The 25,736-nt window shown below is 38.0% G+C and overlaps 1 protein-coding gene across 5 annotated transcripts in view; it reads left to right on the forward strand.

The window, feature by feature from the left end:
- Positions 1-25,736, forward strand: part of PARP8 (poly(ADP-ribose) polymerase family member 8) — a 125,266-nt gene that overhangs the window by 39,764 nt on the left and 59,766 nt on the right. The gene's annotated exons all lie outside the window — the stretch shown is intronic.

The raw sequence follows: 25,736 nt of genomic DNA on the forward strand, positions 1-25,736 counted from the left end.
GCTTTAGGTCAAATTAAACACAATATAAAGCTTCTCTCTTGGGGGTCTAATATTTAGCTACATTAAGCTCTCTTAGCACTCCCGTAGCTAACCATCCTTGTTCCTGCATATCTCCTCTGCCAGTCAGAATATTTCACTCCCCTCTGGTTGTAGGTTGTTTTGCTTCATCCCTTGTAATTATACATTTATCATCTCAGACGTATCTCTATGCCATACGCATTCTGATAGAGTAAGGCATAAGCATCTTGCCATGTTCCCCTGTGGTCTGGTTTGGATTTCTTTAGGCTTACACTTCTAGTGTTTCGTTCCTCTAAGAGGTGATGCATGCTGTAACGTTTGCTCCTTCAGATTCATGTTTTTATGCAGAGTGCACATTGAGAAAATCTCTTGCGGTCTTGCTGCAGCGGCAGGAGCAGGCACATCCTTACTGCATGCAGACCGTTTAAGCATTCAGGAGAGGTTTTGCTCACACTAGGCTCTGGTTATAGCTGGCAGGTTGAGAATTAACTATCAGAAAATTTCCGTAGCTTTAATATTAATCACTGTAGAGCAGTGATAGAATGACTTCTAACTATATGTATCTGCTAAAGCAGATAATTGTGATAACTAGGCAGCCACTTCCTCAGACATGAAGATAAGAGCTGGGAAAGGGGTGAGCATGTGTAAAACATCAGGCTTTGGGGTTTTCCTACCTAATAATGTAGATGAGAATGAGGTGAACTTAGTGAGGATGATGTATGCTGGTGAGAGACCTGCCTGAAGCTTTGAATATAAAATTGATAGATTCTGTAGCACTGAATAGCACAAGTTATTTCTAGGTGACCCTGTCATGGAATGTACTTAGTAGATACATAACACGCCATATAAGGCAGCTTAATTACATTGAGACACACATTCAGACACCTTTCTTTTGATTATTAGAAACTCTTTCCATTTCTGATCTAAGAGTAGGTAATGAACCAGTACCCACACAGTTGTTATCGAATGAACACTTTTCCTTTTCTTTGAATAGTTGCTCTTTCTTTTCTCTTGGAACTTCATCAGAAACATGTCACACTCAGCTCAGCTTTGTTTTTCCTTGGCGTCATGTAACGATGATTCTCCCTCTGCCCAATCATTCAGCTTGGGAACAACTGCCAAAAACCTGTGAGATGAGGTTTGATTTCAGATCACAAAATAAATTTCCATCCTTTTTTTTTTTTTTTTTTCTTTTTTTTGCAGTTCAGCTTTTTGTGTTAGGTGGAGCCTATTAAATCTGTACAGAATGTTTGTTAGCTGCACCACCTTTGACAAGTGCATATGATTAAAAGAAAGAGAATTCTAAATTAGAGTTTTCTAACTGAACACCATAGCTTGCTGAGGAATCCTCGACATGCATAGAGCTGTGTTTCTTTTATTCTGCTCAGCTGAAAAAGTTCAGCAACTGAATAAGTGGCAGCCATTAACCTGGCATCTCATAAGGGAATGTTTGCATTCCCTTTTGAACCATCTGTTCTTATTAAAAGACAATAGTGTAAATTAAGGGACTTGGTGTTCCCTAGTATTGTCTAACAATCTTATTTGTTAGACTTGGGTGTTTCGTCGTAAAAACATATGGTGTAGTTTAATAAGCTGTGGACTCAAAAATGACAGAGGTGGAAGGAAGACCCTGTGAATAAGTTCCTCAGGACTTTACTGCAAGCAGGTTGCAGAGAATTCTGCTACTAAAATGTGTATCTGGAAAATCTATCCTAGTTGTTAATGAGATGGCTGTAACTTTCTTTTTCCTTTTATATTAAAAAGAGAAATGTTAGGATAAACTTAAGGCAAGTTCCTGTATATGTGTATATGCATGCATGTGTGTGTGTATATACGCATATATATGTGTATATATATGAGTACAAGTACATTGTTTTTTACATAGCTTTCTGATCTTGATGGAGTCTCAATACATGGCATACAGACATATCTCAGAAATGCCTGTAGAAGTAAATTTGTTCTCCTTAGCAAGGGGCTAAAAACATAAAAGCTCCACCATGATTTTTTCATTGGTTATGTGTTTCATACTTGTTCCTGATGCACTATATGACAAAATAAACTTGAAATTCATATTTACAGGTTGCAAGCTTCTACTGTGCATATTAAGGGTGGGATTATTCCTGCCATAAGCTAGTTCTGCATGCTTCACTAGAGCCACACCAACGTATGAGCTCCAAGTTGGGCCCTCAGCCAAGATTACTTTCATACATGTTATTTTTGTGCAAGAGCCTTGCTTTCATTTTTCAGTGGGTTTCTTGACATTCAGATATATGCCACCTAACTTTAGGTACTTACCTGGAACTTCTGCTCTAATAGGTGGGATTAAAGCAGAAAGTGTATTATTTAATATAACTCTTTAACTCTTTCTTGCGTTTAGCTTAGGGATACGGTTTAGTGGGGACTGTTAGTGTTAGGTCAGAGGTTGGACTCGATGATCTTGAGGTCTCTTCCAACCTAGAAATTCTGTGATTCTGTGATTCTGTGAATATATTTGGCTTCTGGCTTTGGATATGTGATTCTGTGATGTTTGTATGATTTTTGATATGGGAAGGGTGAATGATCAAAATAAGCTGTTTTTCTTCATGCATTCTCTCTTCAGCTGTTCTGTTTTCCTCAAGGAAAAAATCTATTTCCCTATCTTCCTGAATTTCAGAGAAGTCAAGGAGTTACAAATCTCTCTTTTTGTGTAAACCTGTTGGATTCCTGTATTAAATCAATAGGTGCTCTTCTTTTTGAAATCCTTGATTTCTAGACTTACTTACTGGAGTGGGACCATTTAGCCTGTCATGCTGTATTAAATGATGCAGTGCTGTAGCTTTTGTTTCCGTTCTGAATTGCTGTGTAATGAAGATAATTTAGCATTCCTGACATAGTATATACTTGTGTTTGAGTTGTGTCAATAATATATTTCCATGGGTGGAAAGATTCATTAAGAAAGTAATTTTAATAATGCATGAGGAAGGTAGGAGTTCTGCTAATGAACAGACTCCAAAGTAACCAAAACAATAATTTAGCTAGGATCTGTTTTAATGTATTTGTAAGTAGGCAAAATGTGAAACACTTGTTTGGAACTCTAGGAGGATCATATTAAATGGTCTTAATAGCTTTGCACAAAATATTATAATTTAGTCATTATGGGGACAGTGGGATTTGGGTTTTGTGCTTTATTTCCTTACTTGACCAATATAGCCTATGTGGCAAATGTCAAGGGAATAATAAATATACCTTCTATACCCTGTGGATAGTTTCCTGTGCTTGCACTAGCATTATTTTTTTTTTATTATTTATTACTGTTGCCACTTAGATGACAGTTGCTCATTCTGTGTCCTAATATGAATGGGGGAAAGATGAGAATGTTAGTTTAATGCAGAAGTCTGTGTATTCTCTAATGAGGCTCATGCATCTCACCCCCTTTAGTGCTTTTGAGTAAATACTCTATATACTCTAAATACTCAGAAGTATAGCTCAGGGAGGATTTTAATTGTGAAGTGCTATTTTCAGCTGATTTTTTTTCTCTCCCACTAAGAGGCAAAAAAAAAATGTCCTTGTCTAGTGAAAGAGGTGCTGGGAAAAGTTTTCTCAAGTTTTGAATAACTGGAGGGAAGGAGTGGCCTCCTTGACAGCTTTTGTCTAACTTGATTTGTAATGTCTTGTTTCTCAGTCGTGGCATCTACTAAGAACTGTGAGAGAACTGGTCCAAGTTGCACAGTATTTTTTATTAAGTAAAAAAAAAATACTCACTGAAAGCTATTACATTGCTTTCACTGCTTAGTCTCCTAAGCAGTATTAATTACTGTGGTGAGGATTTATCGGTGGCTGTCTGCATGAGTTTGGTAAGATCATCTTAGTGCCTCCTGTCAGTGAACACGATCTCACTACTGAGTTTTATGGTTGTCACTGTCAAGTCATCTATCCTGGTAGGCAGGAAAATAATTAGAATGTCTAGGTTTGTACAACATACACAAGCAAACGTATGTTAATGTCGCATTGTCTTATGCATTATGTATTTGCAGAGCCTTGGTGTGAAAACTCTCTCCCAGCTTATATGCAGGATCTTACATCCAAATCATGACTTTTAGCCCAGATTTGCTGTGTATTTGTGTGTTTCTGTAGCATGAGACCACAAAGGCTCAACTGAAATGAGATTGTAGATTTACTTGTATAGGTTCTCTGTTAATATATCTGAAAAAGAAAGAGACTTTTTAAAAGTCTTTTTCTTTTAACATATTTTCTCTCTTAATATATCTTCAAGGCACAGGGGGCAGCACTTTTGCTTGAAATTTGGGATGTTAATGTTGTACAAGTAATTGATTTAAGCTGTTCTTAAAGAGATTTTTTTTTTCTTAATAAGTCATCTAATTGTAAAAGTTTACAAACATGTCAACTTAGATACTGGTCTAACATTACTTCTTGTCTTCATTATTGTGTTATTGGCAAGGAAACTGCAAAACAAACAAGCGCTGCTGTTCCTTGTGACCCCTGGGCTGTTGTTGCTGCATTCTTCGTGCTTGTGTTATCTGGCAGCACAATGAGCAAAGTTGCTGCAGAGTAAACTTCTTGCTACAGCCCAAGACATTCTGTACGTTGGCTCCCATGGAGCTTATGCTTCGGTTTTCCTTCTGGAGTTACTTTTAATATCCCTTTGCAATGAAATGTGTGTTTGTTTGGTTGGGTATTTGCCTTTGGTGATAGATCAAGTGCAAGAGGTTCTGCCACTGTATTAAATAAAGGGACGCTTACTGTGTTGAGGCTACAGAGGACACAAGGTTCCACAACTACAATTTCCAAAATGCTCTGAGGCCATGTAAAAATGTTTCACTTGGAAGTTGTTTAGCATTTTGATTAAAAACTCATCTGTAGGAAGCATGTGCTTCGCATGGATTTTTTTTTTTTTTGCAAAGACACCATTTTCAGTGTTTAAATAATAATGACAAATTTTTAAACCCTTTCCATTTAGCATAAAGAATTATAGCCATTTTAGAACTCTGTGTGAAGAAAGAAAGCAGCAATGGATGTGAAGAGGAGATGAAAAAACAAAATGTAAAACACAATTGAGAAGGAAGAAAAGGACCTTGTAGGTAAATTGGGAAGGAAAGGTCTCTTAGGGAAGAGAGGCAATGGAGGCATTGACTTGTGCCTTACGTGAGAATGAATTGAGGTTTATCTGTACTAGCAAGTGTTGAGAAAACAGAACAAAGAGAAAAGTTATCCTTTCAGTAACTTCAAGGCAATGAAACCTGAAGTGCAGGAATAATTACTAAAAATCTTTTTAATAATTTCTTTCAAAAATAAGTGTACACTTTAAAATTGTAAATATAAACTATTAAAAAAAAAAGCTTTGGAAATGTTAGTGGTCCACAGAACCTGCAGATTTTAGAAACTGTCAAATTAATGAAACCAGATTTTATTCATATGCTGAAAATATAATAACATACACATTTTTAACTTAAAAATAGTCCTGAACTTATTGTTACTTAGATTTTTCTGCAGGGTATGAAAGCAAGTTGGTACGTATTATGAAATTCAGGCAGCTCAGTCCTAGGAGTTAGATTAGGTGGGAATGTGGAAAACAAGAGTTCTTCCTTTCTACAGGTGGTGAGTGTCAGAGCCCCATGTCCTCTCAGCAGAACTCAGGTGACATTCTTCTCAGAAAGTCAAGTGTTGTTCATATTCTAAACAAAATGTTGTGTACGGGGGCAGAGGGACAAAGTTATGTTCTAGAAAATAATCTATGACACCCTACGGTATTGTTTGTCATACTTGCCATTGGATTTTTTCAATTTATATTCCAATGCTTTTTGTTTCCTTTCTGTTTCTTATAGTGATCACTGTGAAACACTTATTAGCAGAGAGATTTCTGCCAGACGTCTGACCTCAGTGTATCTAAAGAAAGTGCCGAGGGTGAAAAGTTTATCTCTCTGTGAAGGAGGTAGCATGCTATTGCTTAAAGTACAAGATTGTCATCTAGATGAGTCTGAAACTGAGGGAAAGAGAACTAAACCATTCTCCATTCTTGTTTGTGTTAGGCTGTAGGATGTGAATGGATTGAAAAACCCTCTGAGCTTAGCATTTGCAGATCTTTCATGTTTTGCCTGAGGGCTATGTTCTGACCTGTGCTTAAAAGAAATAAAGTATAATACAAGTACCTTGAAAGACAGCTGAATCTTTGAGCCCTGTGAGGACAACTCCAGTGTTACATTGCTTTGGAGGTTCACAGCTAAGGAGAGGTTTGATAAGCCTGCAGATGCCTTAGATGAATTATGACTACTCATGACTAACTTGGAATTTTAATCTTGAGTGAAGATGGTAGTCTTGGACAACTGTCCAGTGAAACCTGAGCTCTCTGAAGTTCTGCAGGTCTTCAGGAAAGCTCTCTCTTCTCTTTTGGCAGGTGATTTGTGTTTATCTAGTATTTTTGTAGCACAGACTCAGACAGATATGGACAGCATATAGCCTATGTTCATGATTGTAGGCTTACATGTGAAATATATGCTGTTTGTTGTTGCTATATCCCTAAACCTGGAAGATGTGTCTAGAGTAGTTTCCTCACTGGGCTCAATATTTTGTAGTCATGCATACTAGATTTCCTTGGCCTAGTCCCTGCGTGTGTCAAGGTTTCATAAGTGAAAAGTTTCACCAGGAGAAATAACCACCCATATATGACAGCTGTCATCTCTTTGCATCGGCAGGTTTCAAGAAAACTACCTCATATTTGAGTTGGAAATGCAGTAAACATAAAACCGTAGTGCCTCATACCTCAGTTTTTCATTTTTCATTGCTTCATCATATAATACAGACATTATTGAATCTGTTCGGTGTTTCCCACCTCTGGATCTGAGGTCAGTAAAAAATGCCTGGGTTAAAGTCTGTATTCTTATGTTGGGAAATCTGGGAAGTAAACCTGTAGATGTTTATTTGGTACTGACTTGATCAATGAAGGGTGTAAAAAGGCTTCTTCAAATCTGCTCTCAGATAAACATCTGTTGGGTTGAGGATTTTATACCCACAGGTGACTGGTTGTTCTGCCTGTATCTTTAGGGCTGCTCGCACTAATGCTCTCAAAGCACAACTTTTTCGAGTGTAACTGTGGTTGCTTGTGAAAATTTTCTGCTGCCTGAAAGCAGCTTTCCTCTCTCGTTGCATGAATAAACTTTGATCCTTTCCCCTTATAAATGTACAATCAAAGCAAGATTGTATTATCTCAGATGGAGATCTATGAAGCATGTCAAATATTTGTTATTGGACGGGTTTAGCTGAACACCTGCATTTTTAACTGGCTGAGCATGTACCTGGCGCTCTGTGATGTTTAAACCTGAATAAATAAGTTTATCTAGCAAATAGGAAAAGAACATGAGAAGGGATTCTTGAGTTGTCACAGGCAACCTTATAATCTAATGGCTTTTGCATCATAGCAAAGCATTAGAGAAAATGGTCTTGACAAGAGATAGTTAAGTTTCAACTTATACACAGTGATATTTCACTGAAATCTGAGTAGAAGTGCCTTTTGTCTTAAGCTAAGAAGAAGACAACTCTTGATTTACCTTTAGATGCAGAACATAGGACTTGTTGGGGCAATCTGCATTTCATTTGCTTCCTGTGTAGAGTGTTTTCTGCCTCCTTCCCCATACAAAGACTGAGGTGTGCTGGCCTTGGCTGGCTGTAGCTAGGCCTGGCTTCTCCCCATCTTGGCAGTGGGTTGGGCATGTGAGGGTAAAGGGAAGCATGGGTAGGCCATGCTGTGGGGCAGAATGGCTCTTTGGTCTGCAGGAGACACGTGAATGGGAGACCCTGCCTCTCTTCTGGAGGTATTTAAGGCAGTGTGAGAGACCAGACGGCAAGAGGTGCCCACTCCTTACTGCCTGACCAGAGCTTTCTAAGCACGCTTGAGACTAGCTCCTCCAATCCCCTTGCTTTTCCAAACCCCCACATTTTCTGTCATCTCAATTTCAACCCTCTGGAGTTTAGTTTCCAACACTCCAGGATGCTTGCTCTGTCTTTACTGGGAAAGACTCGGAGTGCCCGTGCTGCTGAGAAACCATGAGTCAGCTTACTCAAGGGAAGGAGGAGGAGGCGAGGAAATCTCCTTTTTATGATGTCTTCCCACACTTCCTGGTATTTCTGTTTTGGGCATGCTGACTCCAGAAGCTGTGGGCTGTGTTTTGCCCAGCTTCAGTGTGTGTGAAAATTGTTTCTCCCATCTAAGGATGCTGGGGTCACCTACTTCTCCTGATAGTAGGTGTCAGTATCCCAGGTGCCTTTACCCATCTATAACAAAGGGCTGATGTTCTCATTTCCACTTCGAGTGAATTGTAGTAGGGGGGCACTGGGGCAGGAGGCAGAAAGCCTTTGCTCAGCTCTGCAGATGTCAAGACCAGCTTGGTTATAGGGATTTTCCGAGGCATTCCTTACTCCAAGAGACTAGTGGGTAGAGTATAACCCTTGGGGATAAATAGAATTGTAATTAAATTCATAGGAACTGTGGTCCTAACTTAACTAAAACATAACTGGACTCACAACAGTGAGTGAGTAAGTTTTTGGAAATAACACACTATCAATTTGAGCAGTTTGTACAATAAAAAACGCACTTCTACCTCTGTGTTTGGAAGGTAATATTCAGAGGGTCAGCATAACAGTGCTGAAATGATTCAGATATATTAGGCGTCTAGATAAAAATGATGACAGAAGAGGTATAAAATAGTGCTGCTCAGTTCACTTGCTGAAAACATCTTGCAAGTGCTTCATTTCTATTTCACGCTGGAGTTAAGAACTGCTACAATAGTGCCAGGAGGAAAAAAATAGAATTGCTTCAGCTCTGTTCTTACACCCACAGACGTTCTTTAGTGTGGAAAATGAGTCATCAAGAAAAGATATTTTTACTTTGCAACAGACATTAGAGAAATGTTGATCTTCAAACAAACTGTGTGTCAATTGATTTACCAGTCAAAAGGTTCGATCCTGCTTGCATTCTCTTACACAGATCTTCTTTTCTTTGAAACCATTGGAAAGTCACAACTACAAGTGACCAACCTGAGCTGCCCAGAATTCACAAACAGCTCAGATACAGTCCCCACTTCAGTAGTTTTGTGACACGACTGACGGGAGAGGTCTGCTGGGCTATCTAAGTCTCTGCATTTGCAAGAAAGTGGCTCAGAGATTAATTGTCCTGGTCTCTTTTGCCACCCATCCTCTGGCAGCATGGTAGGGCTACCAGCATGGGGCTCACTCACCAGCTCTGCCACTGCTCCATGGGATGCAGCCAGGGACATTAGGAGGTGGAGGCTTTAACATGTCTCAGCTTTGCAAACATCTTTGGAAAAATTTCCTGTGAATGGTGAAAATTAAGTAAGAATTGATTTGTAATTTTTCCTCTTGGTTTGAGAAAACTGTGAACCAGGAATGGAGGGAGCCTGCTGTTTACTATCTGAGAATTTGGCCATTAATTCATCTTTAGTTTGTGTTTGGGATTACAAGTCTTTGCGATTATGTGCAATAAAGATACACTTTTCATCTGTAGTTTTCAAAGCATTTTGCAGAGGGAAACAGGAAGCACGATCCTCAAAGCCATGTAAAGGAGTTTATTAGTTGCCAGGTGCAAAGTTTAGAACTCAATTAATTATTTTTTTTTTTACTGGACCATGCTTCTATCAGTGTCAATTGTTCAAAGATGCTAGTGGCTCAACTGAATATAAGGCTACAAACCTACAACCACAAGCCCTTATTTATCACCCCAGGCTTGTTTTCTGGCGAGATAATGTGACTTTTGTATTAGTATTTAATGTTAATATTATTATACCTGTTATTCAATTGGCTAGTATTTATTCTGAGATTTCCAGATGTTCCCCCTGTGCAAATTTGCAAACTTTCTGTATTGTTCTGTGATAATTGATCGTTGGAAGTTTGTGTGCTGTGAGGATTATTTTTAGGATATCCTTAAACATACTTGGTGGGTATATAATTCTTCCTATTTGGAAATCAAATGAAGAGTTGGCAGTTAATTGTGCAAATCCCGCACACAGGTGCTCCCTGCTAGGAGCTGCTGTCCCTGGCTGCATGCCAGTGGTGAGCCTGCCAGAGCCCCAAGTCCAGCTGATGGCGAGGCTGAGCGTGTGTTCCCACTGGGCTCAATAAGCAGCAGCACTCGGTTACCCTAGTGGTACAAACAGCCTAATCCTGTCCCTCTTTCTCTGGCAGTTCAGGCTGAAGGTCTGTTAATGGGAAACATGTACTCTGTGGTCACTCTGGTAGCTGGGCTCAGGCTTGCCTCTGCCTGCCACTGTGCCTCTGTGTGCCTGGAGATGCGCCTTTTATCCCCTCACCTAACTCTAACCCCCATGAAACGTGAAGTATCCCAATTTTTTGCTACAGCTGTTCAGCATCTCCCCCTGCCAGCTCCAGAGGCTTGCTGCTGCCGGTGCCTTCAGCTGTAGGCCTTGCTGTCGCAGGCACCCAGTGTGCGTGAAGGCCATGGAGATCTCCTTCAGCTGCTGCACTGTACTGACTCATCAGGCTCTTTCCGGAAGGCTTTAGCTGTCTATTAATAAACTGACTTGCATTACTTTCACTTGTGCCTAGGCAGACATGAACTCCTTGAACCCTTTTGTCTGTTTATTTAAATTAAATATGATTTGAGAGCACAATGATCTGGACAAATAATCCTTTATTCTCTCTCTTTTTTTTTTTTTTTTTATTCCCTCTATATGTCTGAACCTCTTGATGGGACTTAAAGAGCCAGTTCACTTCCACCTCTCAGACTGGATAGTCACGTACCGAAACATCCACTTGCCTGCTTCTGCATGAAGCTTTTTAAATGCAGGAAAGCAGTTCTTCTATGGAAATAGGTGTTGGGGCTCCTACTTGTTTTAGCAGCAGTTTAATTTAGAAATGTAATTGACAAGTATTCACAGTGCTTGTCACTTTCATCATCTTTACAGCCTCACACACTCTTTGGGTTAAAAAATCCTTGCCTCTCTCTTTCCCTGGCCTCTCCTATAAAAGAGGGGCTGTCAGGTTGTTTTCAGTTCTTAGAGAAGGAAAGAGGTTAGTTTCTGTGCCTGTGGATTTGAAGGAAGAGGCTCTAAAAGGAGAGGCAAACAACCTTTGGCTTAGAATTTTGTTTTTCTGATGGTGTAAGATTCACCAAGGTCAATAGGGGGGTTGCATGACCTTGAAAAGAAGAATAGACTCCTAAATTAAACATTTTACATTCTGAGACTTCTAATTATATGAACGTGCTATACCTGCATTTATATAATTATGTATTTTATGTTTTTTGTTTATTTTAGTTTTTGTTTGTTTGTTTTTAGCTCAAGATTATATCTTCTGCTTGCACAAATACTTTGAAAACACATAGAACTTACTGGAATTACATTGTATAAGTTGTTGATGCCTACGTTTGCTTACTTTATCAAACACATTTGCAGTATACTGCTGCATTTCCGCTTCTCCCCTGATCTAATAAAGTAAATATAGTACATCAAATGAAATTAGCTTCATTTCACACTTACTTAGCAGTTGATCCAGTGTCCTGCAGGATCTGCTTTTTATTTTTAAAACAAATCAAACAAAATGTAGTTATTTCTCTGTAACTTCATTTCTTTCTAATTACCATCTTGGGAGGCAAGTGGTTTTGATGTTAGGAAGATGTAGGATACATTACGCTGATGTTCATTAAGTTAGAATGACATGGTGAATTCACAGAAGGTGAGGGACAACAAATTGCTTAAGAGATTGAATTTGAATTATCCTAAATTCTTATTATAGTTAAGATTCGTTAGTTGTGTGAAGCATCTTGTACACGAGGAGTTTCTTTCCCAAGTTTCAAATGGAATAGTACTCCAATGGTAATTCAAATGGTCTGTAGTACAAAGAATGTTTTCAGAAAAAGAGAATCTAGAATTAGAAGATTTGTTTTATTTCTAAAGAAGTCACTTAACTGGCTTTGTGTGATGTTTCTTCCAACTTTGCGTAGCACTTTTCTGTATTACTTTTGGCTCTGTATTGGCTTTGCCACTATTATAAAGCTTGTGGTGATGATAGGATCAGTCGTTTCAGTAGGACTATGTAAGGGTATTCATGCTCAGTAAATTCTTCTATAAATGCAGTGTATAATAGGAGGTATGTAAGTGTGTCTTATTCCTAATGGAAGTCTCTCGTGTGCCTATTGCCTTATTAGTGCATGACATCAATAAAATTTTCAAGCTTTAAAAAAAATCAAACTGATTGCTACCCATCTCTACAAAGAGACTTCAGCAAATTTAACTTCAGTAAAATTGCCTTGTTCTAGAAATCAGTGGCATTCAGTCAATTGCTGTGACTATGGAAGTTTTGTGTATTGAAAAAGTGTTTTAAAGGTGTTCCAAAGGTAAAACTTGAAATCTTAATTTCATTGAAAATGATGAGCAGCTGTCTTCACAAAGACCTGTGAAAGTGACAAAGTTCTGCAGTTTGCAGAGGGAAAAATCAGAATTGTCTGATCTGTAAGGAATTTCATCGCGTGATGTATTCACAGTTGGACATACCTAGATGAATTAGGCAGACAATAAGTACAACATTTTAAGTATATAGTTGGTGATTACAGAAGGTAGCCAAAACTCAGTCAGCTCTACTTCTTCAGTTGGTATAGAAGATAGCTGTATTTGGCAGGAGTCAATCAATGTGAAAGGCATGTATTCTATGGATGACAACAGTTTTGCCACCATTGAAGAACTTTATATGAGAAAGGGTGGTCTTCCAGGTGGTGCTTGTGGTACAAAAGATCTCTTGTTATCTGCCCCTGACTATCTGTGTTAACTGGAATGTTTCCGTGTCATTCCTGTGTATTAGTTTCCTGCCTGTAAAACAGGATAGCAGCAGCTTTCCCACAAAACCATTGCCCGAGCACTTTCAATGGTGTTCCTCCAGTGCTGAGACCCAGAGAGAGCAATAGGTATGTTCCTGGTGGTCCAGCAATTAGACAAATTGGGGGTTGCCAGGGAGGAGACGGGAGAGAGGTTTGTTTCTGCTGTCTTCAAATCAACCAGTCTTTTGCTGTTGTGTTTAGTTTGCTTTTTTTGTTGTAAAGAAACAAAAGCTTGAAATGTGTTTGCGTACATTTCTAACTGTGTTCTTGTTACATGCTGTTAGTTAATACTGCTTGATCTGACTGAGGACTGAGTGCTGTAGGATATGTTTAGTATAGATTTTCCTTTATGCTTTGAGGGCCTTATCCTGCAAGGTGCTAAGCAGCCTCGTTTCCCATGGGCTCCTCACCAGGAACTGGGAACACAGCACGAGCCAGGAGTGGCCCAGTCCTCGTGAGACTGGATCACGTGCAACCTAGTGTAACTTAAAAACATGATGAAGCTGTTCAAATGCTGCGATTAATACATCATGAACTCTCCCACAGTAGTAATTTTGGTGCTTTAATATATCACTGAAAATATTTCATTAAGCAGTAAAATACTGCTATATATTTCAGGCCTCTGCTGTGCATGTCCTGGTGTGAAAGGGGACTGTTATCTTCCCCTTAATTTCTCTGGTGCAAATAAGTGCTACAACTTCACCGTTCCATTTCACCCCAGGCAGTAATTCTGAACGGTTATCCCACTACTCTTGGGCTTAATGATGCTATCAGATGACGGAAAGTCATCTTCATCTTCATTTTGAAAAAACCTTTCAAAATGGAGTGAACTGCAATCACTCTGCCACCGGGGTCCTGGTTTGCTGTAGCATCTGATGGGGCCATGGAAGGATATTTATTGATCTAGGTATTCGCATGACTCGCATCACTGATGTATCTGGTGACAAACAACTGTGTAAGCAGGTGAGCAGTTTGACCCATGTCTGCTGGTAAGCTTTTCGGGGGAAATTTTCTGAGGACATTAAAATGCAATGTACCCACACACTTGGGGAAGTATTATGTGCATTTTTTTTCTTTGTGAGTCAAGGAAAAACCAAAAACCCCAACCCGCAAAGTAGTAGAAATAATTTTTCCATATGTATGCGTTTACATTATTTTAACTCTGAATTATTTACAGTTCACTTAGCCAGTGCTGTTTTATATATCCTCACATGGCTGAGCAGACACTTTGGATCTTAGTGAAACCAGCCCGGATTTTAAGACACAAATGTCTGAAGCAGACCTCTAGTTCTCTATATTTAGGTGCCTCAGTACAATGGCCTCAGTAAGCAGGGTGACAAGCACTTGCAGCTGCATTGCTGCTTCCATGTATGCTTTCTCTTCAGCCTAGGGCACTGCTGTCTAAACAGTTTTTCAAAGCATTGAAAGCACATGTGGTGTCAGTAAAGCATCGCCAGAGCATTATTCTTTGATACTTCTTTTTTTTTTTTTTTTCTCTTTTATTTCATTCTGTAGGTTGTTTTTGTTCTTTTTATGCTGTCAGTATTTTTATTTTATTTTATTTTATTTTATTTTATTTTATTTTATTTTATTTTATTTTATTTTATTTTATTTTATTTTATTTTATTTTATTTTATTTTATTTTATTTTATTTTATTTTATTTTATTTTACATCAGTATTTGTATCTCTGTCTCTATTAAAAGGCTTTGAGGCAATCTTTAGATTAAGAACACTGCATTAGTGAAAGAGTTACTGGTTTTAATCTCACATTAGCAGAAGACCAAAATTTTCTGACCATGCTTATTCTTCATTCTAGAGTCTTGGTGGAAGGACTTTGTAATAGAGTGACTGATTACAGGACTTACCAATTACAGTTTGTTTCCAATCATCAGGATGCTTTCCTGATTTTTTATACATTTTTATACATTTCTGAGTACACTGGATTGTCTAAAACAGTGTATGTGTACTGATGGGATTTTCAAGAGAATATAAACAGGTGAAATGTTGAAGTGTGATTTCTGCACAAATTTTATTACAAATTTTATTATTATAATTATTTTTTAAAATCTGGACTATAAAGCCTCATTTTCAAATCTGCTGATGGTTCCCACTGATTTCTGCTGGAGAGGCAGAGGTTCAGCACACATGAAAGGTAAATCAGTCTCTGAACACTTTGTAGTTACTGACTGCCTTTTTCTTGCTGGGAGGCATATAGCAAGTCGCAGTAACAGCGCTGAGAATACAACAGCCTCTGCCTTTGCAAGAATACTGGGGCTTCCTAAGTCAGTGCTTCAGCTGACGTGTAATTACTTTTATGGGAAGACAGGGATCTAATTAAGACCAATGGAGGGATTTTTTAATTGCATCTTTGCAAATTAATATAGTATTCAAAATCTACCTACATATTGGGGTAGTGCACTAAAATTAGCCTCAGTTACTTGTTCTGTAGTTTGCTAAGCATTTTCTACAGGCAAGTCTGTCAGACTATTTTCAGGTATGATTTTCTGGCTATAGCATGGAATATAATTTTCTGTGAGCAGTTGTGCACCTGGAGGCATTCTTTGGCCAAAGAACAGCCCATGTATTTAGGAATTATTCTGTGCTAGATGGGTTGATACTGAATGCGCTTAAAAAGTAATTACAAAAATTGTGCAGTGTGAGTTCTATTGCAGTTTGTCATCAATAAGAAATGAGCACATGCGATGTTCGGGAGCAGCTAAAATTCATGAGCAGTTGGTGGAAGGACTGCTTCATTCATATCTTATCTTTCCACTTCAAAAGCATGAAAAGTTTTTGGACTGAATATGTTTTTGTACACTATTGAAATATTGTACAGGCAGTAGTACACTTTGAATTGTTTGCCGTCAGTCACATTGGGAGTCATCCATGTCATACTCAATCTAGAACTTAGTTCTCTGAGCTACCAGTGAGAAGACGAGTAGCATTTTACCCATTCGTAGCTCTTTGAAACTAGCTATGTGAAATGCTGCTTAGTATCCTTACCAATGCAAAATTGTTCTATAGGTTTTTCTTAAACTCTTTCTCCAGCCTGGCTTTTAAATGGCTGTGGGATTAGACCACTACCACTTTCCCAGGAGACTAATTCACATTTTAATGGGGTTCATAATTTCTGTTTTTTGGCTGAGTAATACCTTTTCATGTAATTTCACCTGAATATGGCTTGTCATTTTCCCTTGGGCTCCTGTATAAATATCATACCCATCATCATATGTACCCTCTGGAAATCATGCTGCAGCAGCCGTCATATTTCCTACCACACTTGCTCATTGGATTGCCACACTATATACCTTGCTGTCTGAACCAATTCATGTATTTTTCCTCTCTGGCTTGTTCAGCCAGTTTGGCAATTGTTTCTTGACAATTTCTGAACTCCCTCCGGTTTACTGGCATCTTTCTAATGCTCAGGACACCCTGCACTGAATGTTGTGTTTGAAGTATTATTTCACCTGTGCCCTGTGTGTGTGCATCCCTGAGTGTCTCTAGTCCATAAATGCAGTATTTCAGCTGTACCAAGAAGAATCGGGGATTATTTATTTATTTATTTATTTATTTGTGGGGAAACAAGGAATATTTTTGATTCTGTCAGGTATCTCAAGCAACTGAGGAGCATGAACATATTTCAATATGTTACTTTTTCATTGTGCAGCAGTGGCTGTTGCACACCTCATTAGATAAACAAGCAAAATGTTAACTAATTAGTGAAAGTGTAGAGTGGTATGAGAAGGCTGCCTAGAACTTTCTCTGATGTATGCATGTAGGGGGAAGGAGACACACACTTGTTAGGGACACGATAATGTTAAACAGTGAATGTCTCTGAGGCTTTACGTAGGCTTCATTTAAGTATTTAACTATTGGTGAGATGCTGGAATTGTCTCTTAAATGATTGGATCAAAATTCCTCTGACAAGAGACTGTTTTCTGTCCTTGGGACATGGGTACTCTGTAACTGCTCCATCTGCAACTTACCTCATGTGTCTGCCTTGGGATTATAGTTTTTTTCTTCTTTGTATCCTTCTTTTTTTTTTTTCTTGTTTTGAAAGATCTCAACACAGAGGACTTAGAGAGGAGCTGGAAAAGTTTTCTGTTCAGTTGCTGTGAATTGAGAACAGAGTTACTAGAATGATAGGCAAAAGGGTACGTCTCAGAATAGAAGCAATAGGAACAATGTGGATCAAAAACTCACAGCTTTGAGATAATTCTTAACTGGTTCCAAAAAGAACATATAATGTGGTTGCTTCTGGCAGCAATGCTCCAGAAGGAAAAGAAAGCAGCTGAAGAGAGAAAAACCCTTTTTTCCCCTGAAAAAAAAAAAAAAAAAAAAAAAACACAACTAAAATATAGCAAACACATTGTTTGCTAAACTAAACTAAAACTAAAATATAGCAAACACATTGCGGGTGAAGACGGGCCCAACCCTGGAAATATGGTGCCCAAAGACTGTGATCATTTATGCTGATCTGGTTGCAGCTGAGCTTGTTTAAGAGGTTGGTGTCCAGTTTGTTTGGTGATCTGTATGCTGGGGAAGAGTGAACTTGTCTGAAGAGCTGATGGAGAGAGAATGCAAACCAGTGTGATCAGCGGAGAGAAGGAAGAGCCTTCTGAAGAGGGGTTTGAAGTGAGTCATGTTGAGCTGGACCTGGCCAGACAGGGTGACTGCAAGAAGACACTGGTTATGTAATTATGAGTGAAATAGTCTGCTCTTGATATAGTCTGGTTGTGAACAATCTGCCATTGCACATTGCCATATTTTAGTGTAACTTTCTATGTATAAAACAAGTGATAAATAGCACATGCTTTTTTTTTTCTCCTCAAGTGTCCCTGATTTGCTTATTTTGTAAGTGCTATTTTTATTTTTAGGACTGCCCTCATGATTGCTGTAGTGATGATTAATCCCATAGACTTCTGTGCATTTACTAGAAGTTGTTGTGCTTTTTTTCACTGGAAGCTTTGCAAAAGGGAAATGGTTGAGCTGCAGTCTTCTGTGTCCCCTTTATTTGAATAACATGCTAAATCAAGCAGTGCTTTATGAATAATGTTCACCATTTGATTCAGATGTGCTTTGGTTGTGTGAAAGGACCAGTAGTACAATTATTCTTAGTGACAAATGCAAACATGCAATAGCTTTGACTCAGCACCTCTGTTCCTCCAGGTTATGTCAAGAAATGATAGCAGTGCTAGTTTTGATATATTGACACTGCCCATATCCCTTTGGAGTAGTTTTCATTTGTCATCAAAAGAAATAGTAGATATGCCTGGGATTTCTCATATGTCATTGCACATACACATTCTACACATCCAAAGGAACAGATTACTCAGTCATTTGTTATTCTTTCCCGTATAATTGCAGGTGCACCACAGGGAGATTTGATACATAGTGAAAGGAAGAAAAGAGTGTGCACAAATTTCAGTTCTTTGCAAGCACCTGGCTCTATTGAGCAGCAAAAATTGCTGTGCCTGATGCTGGGTCATCAATTACTGGATCACAGGGGATCCAAACACTCATTGAACTAATGTGTTTCAGAAAGATATTTAAGGTGGCCTGTATATCTGAAAACAAGTTGCTGGGATGCACATACACACATTCAAGAGATTTTAAACAGTACTTAATAAGCTGTTTAGAAATCCACAAGCATGGATAAAGTGGCAGGTATATGCAGTCCAGTTGTGTAGCAAGCTGCAAATGTGTAAAACAAGCAATCACCAAGGCTTGCACCCTTTGGAATACATCTTGAAAATTTTTAGCAAAGTAATTAAGTACTTGCTTACAGAAATACCAGGTGATTGTCAGGGGCCAGAAGTCTTGTATTTTTTGTGCAACCTGTTTGTAATCTTCTTTGTCATGTATGAAGGACTTCAGTGGGATTTAGTTCCAGTTCTAAATTCTTTAAAAATAAAAAAAAGTGAGAATATTCTTGCTACCCTTGATCAGCTATCACTTTTTCTGTAACTGTCTTATGTGCGGGAGAACTTAGGTCTACCTTCTTAAATTTTAGTCTAAATTTGTGAAGACTTGATTATCTTCTCTGGAAGGTAATAATGTTGTTTTTTAGTAGTTGTTACTTTATTTAATGACATCAGTTTTTATGTCACTGTATAAAAAAAAAAAAAAAAAAAGAACAGCACACAGGTCCTCTATTTACATAGTTATTTGACTGTGTGAAAGAGAAAAAAGCCCATATATTTCTTTGTGTTTTAACAAGCCTTATGCAAACTTTTATTTTCAGAAATACGGAAGATAGCACAAAACATGACATGATTCTAACTTGCATGATTCTTACTGCTGTTTGTCAATGTGGAGATGAGTGTCACTTTGTGGTTAATGTTTCATGCAAAAGAAACTTTTTTCAGTTCTATTTACACTTTTGTCAGATTATTGGGATTGCACTGTAAGGATACCATGAATGAATATAATGCAGTACTTGCTAATCTTTACACTTTACACTAATAGTATTTACTTAATTTATGAATGTGATTTGCAATAAATTAAAAGGGTAGATTATATTGTTATAAACGTACATTTACAAATGCATTTTAAGACTATCATATTTTTTTACTAAAGACATTGTGAAGAGAATATTACCAATAATTGATTAAATAATTTACCCAACAAGCACATTTAGAATGTTGACATTGTTTCGTTTCTGAAAACCGGCTTCAGCGGAGCCCTTCCTTAGATGATGTGTGCTGAGTGGGATGGATTCTTTCAAAAGGTCCTGTGTAGAAGAGAAAGATTGTTTTTTCCCATACCATCACTTTATTATTTTTGAAGAGTTTCATAGAAAGGTAATAAACTGTACAGTAGCACACTTGGTGTAGAGACCAAATGATGAAGTATTTTGCTAATTCACTTGTTCACAAATTGTCAAAAGCCCCTCACATTTATCATTCACTTGTGATTGTAACAGTTCAATGCTGAAAGAAGAATTTGCATTGTTTGTTTGGCCTAGCTGTAGATAATACAGTAGTACTTCTTGCTTATTTTTTCAGTTGTTTTTTTTTATGGTTATTTTGTCTGCGCTGTTTTCAGTGTAGTACAAAATGGTTCTGCCCTATCTGATTTTGGAGGGTTTGTCTTTTGTCAGTGTCAATTTAAGCAGAAGAAAGATATTTGCCATAGAAAATTGCTGCTTATGGCTTCTGGGTTTCTTCTGCTGTTAGTTGCATGTATGTCATCTTCATAGAAATTCGAAGAAAGACTTGACATTGAAGTGTTTTGTACCCTGTTTAACTTTTAGTTTTGAATTTTAATTTTGTTCAGAAAATTTGCTGACTCAAATAAGAAATAAGCTCAAAAAAAAAAAAAAAAAAGATTTTGCTTCTTCTTAAGTATTCCATATTCTCTGTGGAAGTAACCTGCTGAGCTTTTCAGCTGACCAATAACTTAATACTTCCATCTCCTACCAGTTCTCAAGGCACTTGTTCAAAGGTCATACATTTCAGGGATCCAATTTGAGAGTTCTGTTTGGATGGGATCCCACATTACATCTTCTGAAAATCATTATTTCCACCCTGTATTTGTGATATGGTTTATTGCCAAGCTACTAGGTTTCAAACTGGTTCTCAAATGAATTACTAGAAAGGAGTGTGTTAATGTGTTTGTTGTAGAATTCTATTTTTTATTTTTATTTTATTTGAGTGAAAAGACTAAGACATTAGGAAGCGTCCAGCTTCAGTGACTAATTATGGTCTTGTTGAAATAGAAGAGAAGGCTAAAGGGCATGAAAGTAATAGGAATATGTTGAAGGATTTAGATGAATTTTTGAAGATCAGGGTAAAAAGCGAAGGTGGGAGTGAAAATACTTTCTGTGTGATTAGTGGCATGAAATGCTGTTCTTCTGTTGCATGTGTTTTATTTATTTATTTATTTATTTTATAGATACTAAAGAAAAGTATATATGCTCTAACTAGAAACTGGTAAAAGATTACAATTTCAGTTGCATCTGTTCAACTGGAACTTGTTCTTATTCCTTCTTACTGCCCTAACTAGAGTAGAAAGTGAAAATATCATTTCATGCTCTGCTTTCAGAAATCTTATACAGGCCCTCAACCCAAAGTTTTCACTGGTGTAATTTTATCATTCTTGAATGGGATTCACTAACCTTTCTTTCAACTCACCAGCTTGTTCAGAATTTGACCCTGGCACATGATCAATCCCACACTAGCATCTAATCTTATATATTTGTACATAGGCTACTTTTCTGAGTGTTAGTATTGATTTTCATGTATAGAGCTTTGCGCATCCTATTAATTACTTTGTTGCATAACTTGAGCTAGATTTTGGATTTTGGCTATTGCAAACAAACGTAGTTTCTTTGGAATTTTGTAGCTCCAAGTACATTAAGATGGAGAAAGTCTTATTAACTTTCTTGTTACATTTTGTTATAGATCAGATTCAGACTATCATAAGGTGATAAAAAATGTTGTTTCCTTTCTTCAGCAAGCTTGTAAGCTGCAACATTAGCACATGGAGCTCTGGCTCTAGTAGAAAGTGCTAAAACTGGAATAGAAACTAGATCACAATTTCCACACTTAATAAAGCAGTAAGTCAGCAGCTGCCATGGGACAGAGCTGGCTGAATTGTCAGAACCATTCCATGGGCATAAATCTTAGACTTGCGCCAGATGCTTCATGCTGTTCCTGCTGTGCAAAACAGCTGGAAATTCAGCTTAAAGGATTTCTTTCCTAGAGAGAAACTACAGCTGGCGTAGGGTTGAGATAAAGTGAATTTGATGGGAAGATACGTCATGTACTCTTGCTACAGTGTCAGTGTTGTGGCTTTGGGATGCATGTCTGACCCTATGATTTTATACAACAATAGGTAAAATCGTTCAAGGCATGGAAAACAATCTTACGATTTCATTTAGAGAGATAGAGCTGTGCATAAAGACAGGTAGAAATTTGACAGGAAGATGATCTTTGGGAGAACGTTGCTGTTTCTACTTTTTCTCTGTACCAAACCTGTGGAAACAAAACTGTTACATTTAGGGGATTAACCAGGTACTTTTCCTTTTTATGAACATACTTTTTCTCAGTAAATTTTGTTTTGCTTCCTTTAGCAGTTTTCATGTGTATTTTTATTTGTTTGTTTGTTTGTTTGTTTTCCTCAGGAGCTTACATTTTGGGGTAATGTTTTGCCTGGTAGTATATTCAGTTTGGGCTCTACTTTGACCTCATAAGATATGGCTCATGAAGAATTCTTGTATAGGACTGTGATTTAGTATCTCAAAAATTTTGCTTCAGTGGGCTATCTGAAGGCCATTCAGTCTTACCTCCCTTGGGTCTTAGAGTGTTGGAGGCCAATGTAGTGAGTAGACAAAGTGCACTAATGTGCATTTCAGTCCTGACTCTGCAAATAGCTCTGTGAATCTACAAAGGCTAAAAGTCCCTTTTAACTAACTTCAAGAAAATGTGGTAATATCAAATGCGGGTGAATCTGCTTGTTCTGTAACAAAATGGGAGGTATGTTGTGACTTAAACAGCAGGTATGTTGTGACTCCCCATTTGGCTTATGAGTTGGTTCTCAAATGCAGATAGACCTTTGCAGGATAATCTCTCTGAAGAAGAAACAGATGCGTTTAAAACACATTAGAAAATGCTTGCAGGAAATAATTTATGAATAGAGTTGTTACTAAGTAAGGCTAGAGCCCTCTGCATGTTAGTATTATTTCAAGCAATAAGAAGTTTACATTAAGATTACATAAGCAGTGAAACATGACATTTCTCTCTAATTTATCGTATGTTGCTTTACTGTTTGTTAAATAACAAAAAGTTTACAGGGCCGTTTACATGTAAAGTCTGAAGGTTGTTCTGAGCTTAAAGGAAGAGAAATACATGTAATGTAGGATGCCTTCTGGAGTGGGTCTGAGCTGAATAAAACAGAAATAACATGATCATTGAGGGTTTGTTTACACCCAGGAGTTTAACTGTGCTCATGTAGCTAAAGCAATGTAACAGAACTAGCCAGGGTGATGGTTGGCTGGTTAGAATGTGTTTATGGGAATGGGAATAAATTATAGTGCTATAAGCTGTATTTATAGCAATAGCTTCACTAGGGTTGTACAGAGGAGCTGCTATGCCAGAAGGAAAAATCACATCCCTCACTGGAATAATCATGTTGTACTTCTGTGTGGAGGCCAGGCCTAAATTAATTCCAGTTGCCTTTCTGAGTACTTAAACAAAAAGGCAGCTTCAGTACAGGATTTCTTTGGCTCTGGGAGGATTTAACACGGAGAGGTGGTGAACATCTGTATCTTCACTGAGCCTGTGGTTTCTGAAGGTGCCTTAAGCCATCAGCATCTTGTGTTTCTGTCTTGGCTCCAAATCTCATTAAAGTCAATGGGAAAACATTTCAGTGCTGCAGGACTGGAGCCTCTCAAGAGGTGAGCCTGGTGTAGCTGGGTTTCTGACAACTCAGGTGCACAAATGGTAGGAAGCAGTTTATATAGGGTGTAGAAAAGTGTGCTGAAGTGTGATCACACATGACAATCACGGGCGAGCTGGAACAGATAAAACAGATTTGCGCAATTTGGTAGTCTTACTTTGTTTTTTCGTTACTTTTTTTGATTCTGCATCCCGAACATAGCTAACATATCACTACCAGCCCAAGCAAGGCACCACCTCTCTCTGGGGGCTCTGACAAGTCATTTATTCTCTCCGAAATGGAGTTTAAGTATGTGCAAGAGGAATGGCCTGTCTAAAAGGCTGCTCCCATGGGAGCTTCCTCTGGCATGATGTGTCTCAGCGTACAATGTCCTGTGGATGCTGAGGAGACGGCAGCACAGAGATCTCAATGTGTGCTGGAAATATGAATTTAAGACAATTTCCCACTTTTCTTTTTTTTTTTTTTTTGGTAAGATGGAAGAGGCTAAGAGTGTAAAGAATTTCAGGTTAGACACACCCAACATAACAAGTAATTCTGCTGAGTTGAGGACTCCGCTAAGTTTGGTTTATTCCTAAGCTGAGTCAGTAGTGTTTCTAGTAAAAACTGATGGTTTGTTATAATTGGAAGTAAATATGCTATTTTCAAGCATTTTACTGTTTAATCTTGGGTTCACATCTTGTTCATAATCTTTCCTCTGAAGTGGCAGCTTGGGCTTATGAGATTCCATTATTATTTCTAACCATATTACCATTTGATTTTTGTTTGGCAGCCAGGTTTTCTGTTAATGCTTTTCAGATGGAGGTGACATCAGATTTTGGTGGTGGTGAAATTTTACCCATAGGGAGACTTCTTATTACTAGGTTTACAGAACTATGTTACTTCATATAATTTGTACCTTTTCTTTCCCCTCTTTGGTAATATTCATCGCAGTACTGAGACGACTACTAGATTCAGTGGGCTCTGTATCAGACCTTGAACTTGCCTACAGTCATTGCAGGAGCCGGTTGGAGGTTATTTCTAACCTGCATCTTCATGAACCTTGCATTTTATTTCCATCTCATGAGATTTTTTTTCACAAGTGTATTTCTTCACATTAGTTTCCATTTAATGTGACCACAGTTGCTGCTGTCACAGTTACCACATGATGAAGAAGGAAGAGAAACACACTTTCACAGGGTTTCTGCACATAGTAGCATAGAGTAATTAAAGGCGGGAGTGACCTGTGCAGGCTACTTGGTTCCCCCGCCCACTCAAAGCAGGACTAGCTTCAGAGTTAGATCCAGCTTCAAGGTTAGATTAGTTTGCAGACAGTGTTATCAAGTTGAGCTGTGAATATCGTCATGGATGGAAATTCTGTAACTTCTCCAGCCCCATTTCTCTCCTCAATGTGAAGAACTTATTTTATGTACATATATATGTGGAATTTCACTTCTTTGCTGCAGCTTTTATACTGGCTTGAGGGAGGTTTTTAATTTAAACATAAAGGTTCTAGTGAGGTTTTTCCTAGGTTCTAGGAAGACTTTTATTTTCTTGGAATGAAAGTCCACACTTTAAGATAATACAATATGACAGTAGTCAAACCCATACCCAGCAGTTCTGGTGGCAGTGAAGAGTTATACAAGCTGCCAGTCTAAAAGAGTGAGACTGAAGTACAACTTTGGGTAGTAGAAGGAAGAAGTAATGGTTACAAATGCAACATCTAGAGGATAGTTTTAGTAAGAACCAGCCCTTCATTAACTTACAGATTTTTTGTTATTTATTATTATTTTTAATCACAGGACAAAATTCTTCACACATGGTTGCACTGAGATATAATATTCCTTTATTTTGGAATATTTCCCTACTTAAAATAGTGGCATTTTATGCCATGACAGATTAATTAGATTTAAATGCCCCAGTCTTTAAGCAAAATGCTCCAAGATGATGAGACACAGATGCTGCCTATCCAAAAAACTGGAAAGGAACTAAAAGAAAAATCACAAAATGTTGACATTACACAATGATGGGATTTAATCCTGGCATGACTGAAACTGTCAAGAATTGTGTGGCTAAATCTGTTGTCAGATATAATAAACACTCTTTCTGCTCCCATTTATGTGAACATGTGCAGCTGTTGAAGAAATGGGCATCTTTGCTTCTTAGTCAAACAATACATAAAATGTATTATGCTAGAAAAGATTATGTACAAAAACAGGTGACAGAGCTGTGCTGCAATAGATTGATTTAGGGAAGAAAGTATGAGACCTACTTTTTCATATTGATTTCCTCCTGCAGTCATTGAATTGTGGAAACAGAGCTCATTTAACTGAAGTCCTTGAGAGAGAAAGAAAATACTGTACGTGCATTCATTTTATAGTCTACACGGGAGTTATATTCATGTAAATGAAAAAGATTCACCGAATCAGTTTTCAACAACATACAATACACAACAGAATTTATTAAGAGGACAGTGCCATCCTATCTTTGTCTGTCTGCTTA

The sequence above is a fragment of the Anas acuta genome, chromosome Z (genome assembly GCF_963932015.1).
Source record: "Anas acuta chromosome Z, bAnaAcu1.1, whole genome shotgun sequence".
NCBI lineage: Eukaryota > Metazoa > Chordata > Aves > Anseriformes > Anatidae > Anas > Anas acuta.